The 6000-nt window shown below is 42.2% G+C and overlaps 1 protein-coding gene across 4 annotated transcripts in view; it reads left to right on the top strand.

Annotated features, from left to right (window-relative positions):
- FLNB (filamin B) overlaps nucleotides 1-6000 on the top strand; it is a 152293-nt gene that overhangs the window by 69826 nt on the left and 76467 nt on the right. The window lies entirely within an intron of this gene.

The raw sequence follows: 6000 nt of genomic DNA, 5'->3' as shown, positions 1-6000 counted from the left end.
TGCTTCTCTCTCTCTCTCTTTCTCTCTCTCCCTCCCTCATAAAGGACTATTTGTTTTATGAAGGTCTTATTCTGCCTTATGAATCTAAGGCTTTAAGAAACGCTTCTGGTCAGACGTGGTGGTTCACGCCTATAATCTCAGCACTTTGGGAGGCCGAGGTGAGAGGATTGCCTGAACCCATGGGTTCAAGACTAGCCTGGGCAACTTGGTGAGACCCCATCTCTACAATAAATAAATCAAAAAATTAGCCAGGCGTGGTGGCTCATGCTTGTAGTTCCAACTACTTGGATGGCTAAGGTGGAAGAATCACCTGAGCTCAGCAGGCCGAGGCTGTGATGGCCGTGAGCGTGCCACTGCACTCCAGCCTGGGCGACAGAGTGAGAGACTCCAACTCCAAAAAAAAAAAACCAAGGAAATGCTTCTGCTTTCATATGAGGGAGAATAATGAATTTGCTACTTTGCAATTTTTGTGCACTAGCCCTGGGATTGTGAAAGGGTTATTGCTACCGTTTTCAGAAGAGGAATCAGAAGCCTGGTCCCCAGGAGGTAAGGGGAGTGAGGGGGCCTAGGTCTTGTCCTGGATCTCTGTAGTCAGTGATGGGGGTGGGGCAAGAACCCAGGTCATCTGGCTGCTGATTCATTTCTCTTTCTGTTATGCTAACACTGCCTCAGGTTTCCAGATGGGGTGGGAGCTATTGTTAACCCCTGGCAGACACTTCCTTGCCAAGACATCCTGTTTATGACTCTGAGGCAGCTGCGAAACACCATTCTGCTCAGAACATTATAGTGGGTGGAAGCCATGTTGAGGCATTACATGTGCTGGTTGGCACCTGATTTAAAGCACACTAGCATTTTGAAGAGAACACTTCTGTGGGCTGCACAGGGTGGTTTCTGGTAAAGATCAGTGGAACCAGATACAATGTATTCTCTTTTCAATGAGTAGGCAAGGGTCCCTTTTATATCTTATTTTCATAATTAAGAAAATATCACATACAATAACTTGTAGATCCTCTTCTAAGGCTGACAGTTGTTACCATTCTTAATAGTTTTCTCTTGCTCTGGTGTGTTTGTGTGTTTGTTGAATTATTGGAAAACAAGTTGCAAGCATGGAGACATCCTGAGACAGTATATCCTCTTACATAACCACAGTACATAAGAAAATAAACAATAATTTCATATCATCTAATATCTAGTTTGTGTTACTATTTTCCTTATTTGTCCTAAGATTGTCTTTTATCCTTGTTACTGTTTTACTAACCAAGATCTGATTAATGTTTGCTTACTACATTTGTTTGTTCTCTTTAGACTCTGTTAATGTAGAATAATTTCCCCAAACTTTTTTTTTTAATTGACACTGACTTTCGGAAAAGTCCGGGGCATGTATCTTGTAGGATGTCCCATACACATGTTCCCTTTGAATACAATATAGCATTTCCTTGTTTGGTGTCAGCTTAGTCTTAAGATGACACATAATCAGGGCAGTGCTGCTGACCACTCAACAGCCAGATCTTCTCATCTGTCTTTTTTTGGCATGATTTAGACAAGCCAAAAGCTGACAGTTCTCCAACAAACCCACTTGCCATTTGAAGCTCTTTTGCAGGAAGGTGGGGTCTGTGCATTGTGTTATATAGGGACGGGGACTTCATTTGAAGCCCTATTCCGATTTGCAGTCATTTGAAGGTTGACATGTCCATGCTTCCTTTAAAAGTGCTTTTTCTAAGCCATAGCCAAAAGGTGATGGTTGGAATGAGGACTCTCTGATTTTTAAAATTATGCTTTCTTAATAGCAAAAAAGTTGCAAACCATATAAATCTCTTGTTAACTAAGTTGGTCAAGTGGACTAAATGTAATCAAGGCATAAAAATGCTTGTTTGTAATAACCTTATCACTAGCTATCCAGTTTCCCCATTGTTAATGGGGGATGGTTTCCTTTCACAGTGCTGTTTTCTAGAAAATGACCACTTGCTGTGGTTCAGGAATGTGGCTGGTCATTGCCATTTCCTTCGTCTGCTTCTTTGTAAGTGTTGTGCACTTGAGGTGGAAACATATCTTTAAAAAAATATTTTTTGCATTTTTTTATTGTGGTAAAATATACAGAATATAAATTTCACCATTTTACCAGGTTTTTTTTTTGAGTCGGAGTCTCTGTCATCCAAGCTGGAGTGCAGTGTCATGCTCATGGCCACCGAAGCCTTGACCTGCTGAGCTCAGGCAATCCTTCTGCTTCAGCCTTTCAAGTGGCTGGAACTATAGGCATGCACCACCACGCCCAGCTAATTTTTTGATTTATTGTAGAGACAAGGTCTCGCTACGTTGCCCAGGCTTGTCTTGACCCCTGGGCTCAGGCAATCCTCTCACCTCTGCCTCCCAAAGTATTGGTGTGAGCCACTGCGCCTGGCTTATTTTAACAATTTTTAGGTGTACAGTTCTGTGGCACAAAATACATTCACAATTGTTGTATAGCTTTACCACTATCTCTCTCCAGAACTTTTTCAGCTTCTCACACAGAAACTCGATACTCATGACACAGTAACTCCCCATTCTCCTCTCCCTTCTGCTCCTGGTAACCTCTGTTCTACTTCTGTCTCTGAATTTTCCTATCCTCCATACCTCATAGAATTGGAATGATACAATATCTGTTTTGCTTTTTTTTTGACTGGCTTTCTTCACTTAGCATATGTTTTCAGGGTTCATTCATGTTGTAGTGCATGTCAGAATTTCATTCCTTTTATGGCTGAACAATATTCTGTCACACACACACACACAAACACACACACACACACACACACCATACTTTGTCTACTCGTTTCTCTGTTGGTAGACATTTGGGTTGCTTCCATCTTTAGCTGTTGTGAATAATGCTGCTATCAACATGAGTGTACAAGTATCTAAGTCCATGCTTTCAGTCATTTTGGGTATATACTGAGTAATGGAGTTGGCTGAATCGTATCAATTCTATGTTTAACTTATTTTTTTCCTTTTTAAGTAGGAAGACAAAGTGGTAATTTTAGGTTACAGTCATGAGACCACGAGGGTGAGGCTGAGATATTATTCTTGTCCTGTGGTGGGATGAAAGCCAGGGCCAACTTTGCTCTCCCTCCTGTGTGACCACATTGCTTCATTTCTGCCACATGAACCCAGAAGGAGGAGAGGGCTTTGCATCTTCTAGTTTCTAAAAGGGTTGAGAGGTGTGTTTTATTTCATCTTTTGGTTGTTAAGTAGATTCTGGTTGCCGGCCAGTTAACATCTGTAGATCCATTCACTGATCCCTGACTTGCCTAGTTCCAGTGGGTTGAAGGGAGAGAGGGCTGGGATGAGATGGACCTACAGCCACAAACAGATCTTTGTGGTGGGCTTCCTTGCAGGGTTAGATGTGTGGAAAGCTAATCAGAAACCTTTACAAAACCCATGTTCTGTATGAAGCACTTATGGCATAGCAAGCCTTCAGCACGCTTCGATCTGAGTGGTCAAGGGGCCCATCCCTGCATGATAAGCGCAGCGCCTCAGGAGTTTACAGGGAGTGGGGTACAGGTCAGCCTCCTAACCAACCATGGTTAGGCACAAGAGATCATCTCACACCTGGGCCTTCAGCAAGATGCAGAGGAAGTTGTTTCTCAGGCTCTTCTTGAAGTCAGATGGAGTGGGTGTTTATTAATGGTTTAGGTGCATGTTTAAATCCCCCCCCCTTTTTTTTGAGTTGGAGTCTCACTCTGTTGCCTAGGCTGGAGTTCAGTGGCATGCTCATGGCCACTCCAGAGTCTACCTGCTGGGCTCCAGTGATCCTTCTGCCTCAGCCTTCCAAGTAGCCAGAACTACAGGCACGCGCTACCATGCCAGGCTAATTTTTTATTGTAGAAACGAGATCTCGCCAAGTTGTCTGACTGGTCTCAAACCCGTGGGCTCAGGCAATTCACTCGCCTCAACCTCCCAAAGTGCTGGGATTACAGGTTGAGCTACCAGGCCCTGTGCTTTTTTAAAAATCTGAGTTGGAGTCTCACTGTTACTCAGGCTGGAGGCACCCTCGTGGCCACTGCTACCTCAACCTACTGAGCTCAGGCAATACTTCCACCTCAGCCTTCCAAGTTGCTAGAACTACAGTCATGTGCCACCACACCTGGCTGATTTTTCTTTTTTTGATTTATTGTAGAGACGCAGTCTTGCCAAATTGCCCAGGCTGGTCTCTAACCTCTGGGCTCAGGCACTCCTCGCCTCAGCCTCCCAAAGTGCTGGAATTACAGGCAGTGAGTCACATGAGTCACCACTAAATCTATTTAAATGATCTGATTGTTATGTAAATTTTAAGCAAAAAGAAAAATGTAGAAAGTAAAAATTGAAAGCTCACTTCCTAACTGCCAATCTCATTTCTTCCTTCAAAATCTGAAGTATTTCCAACCTTTTTTCTATGCTGAAGTGAGCCAAAACTGTATATTTTCTTCACTTTACATTTCTTACCTAGCAGTGTGGGAAGATTGCTGTATCATATAACTATCTCCCACCACTTTTTCTTAAATTATTTATTGGGAAACAAATACAGGCTGGTTTTGGTGGCTCAGCCTGTAATCCCAGCACTTTGGGAGGCCGAGGTGAGTGGATTGCCTGAGCCCTTGTGTTCGAGACCAGCCCTGACAACTTGGCAAGACCTCATCTCTCCCCCAAAAAATAAAACGAATACAAATTCAGAATATAGTAACAAATGACCGAGTGTCCTTAACAGATTGATAGCAAGAAAAAAGAAATGGATAGATATCTAGAGATCACATAAAACTTAAGAGACTTAGTAACCATTTGTAATAAGTGAGCCTTGTTTGGATCCTTTTCAAACTGATTGTTAAAAAGCTTCATGAAATTTATAAGATAATTTGAAATTTGAACACTGAATATTTGATCATATTAAGGAATTATTTTTAAAATTTTGATGTGTTATTGATTGGGTATTCTAAAAATGTCTTTTAAAGTATGTCCATAGTGAATGTTTATGGATGAAAATGTGAGGTCTAGGATTTGTGTCAAAGTGGTATGGGAGGAGGGAAGAGGTAAGAGTGAAGGTGAAATGAGACCGGCAGTGAGTTGATAGTTGCTGAAGCTGGGCGACAGGTACATGGGGTTCATTGTGTAGTTCTCACCACATCTCTGTTGGTTTGGAATTCTCCATAATGAAGAGCCTTTTAAAAAAGTAATATTTAAACTTCTGCTTCTGGGAAGTTGGAGTAGAAGTATTTTTCCTAATTCTTCCTGTAAAGTGACATCTGAAATCCCTGGGCATTATGTATTAGACAGGCATAAAGAGACTCTGATGAGAAAGAAGAAGGCAACCCAGGAAGGGACATTGGGACACAAGGAATGACACAGCAGTGAGTTCCTTGGGTTTACTTTGCCTCATATCCCAGACTTGGAGCTGAAGAAGCTGACAACCTGTAAATGCCAGTGGACACAAACACAAAAAGTGCCAACAAAAGGTTGCTTTCTCTAGGCAAAAGACCAGGAAAGGGCAGCCTAGCAAGGCAGAACACCTTTAGGCAATAACTGCTCTACTCTGGCTGAATACCATGATAAAACTATGCAGCCCCTCACTTATACCAGCAAGGGCAAATGTGGAGCCTAGACTTTTACTGTAATCTAGCAATAAGGAGGCCGGTCCCTCTCCCCCAATAAATGGTGTCAGTAGAGACCACAGGAGGAGCAGAAGTGAGGCATCCTGTCCCTTCAGCGAGAGATATCTGAGCCCCGCCCTCCAGGCCACCTGGCCACCATCTCCGACACCGTCTCAAAATGTTGCCAACACAAGGGTCTGGAGACTGGATTTTTACTTTTTCTTTCTTTCTTTTTTCTCTTAAATAGTTTTTTTGTTGTTTTTCTTTTTTTCTTTCTTTTTTTGATTTTACTTTTAAAGACAGTTCAAAACCTTTGACAGTTAAGAGGATGAATAGGCAAACTAAAGACTGGGAGAAAATATTTGCAAAGCATATATCCAAAAAAACACTAGTATCCAAAACATGTAGT

Source organism: Carlito syrichta, unplaced genomic scaffold, assembly GCF_000164805.1.
Source record: "Carlito syrichta isolate Samal-C Ts95f unplaced genomic scaffold, Tarsius_syrichta-2.0.1 Scaffold303376, whole genome shotgun sequence".
NCBI classification, from domain to species: Eukaryota; Metazoa; Chordata; class Mammalia; order Primates; family Tarsiidae; genus Carlito; species Carlito syrichta.
Note: the sequence above shows the minus strand (reverse complement) of the source record. Positions and strands in the feature narration are given on the sequence as shown.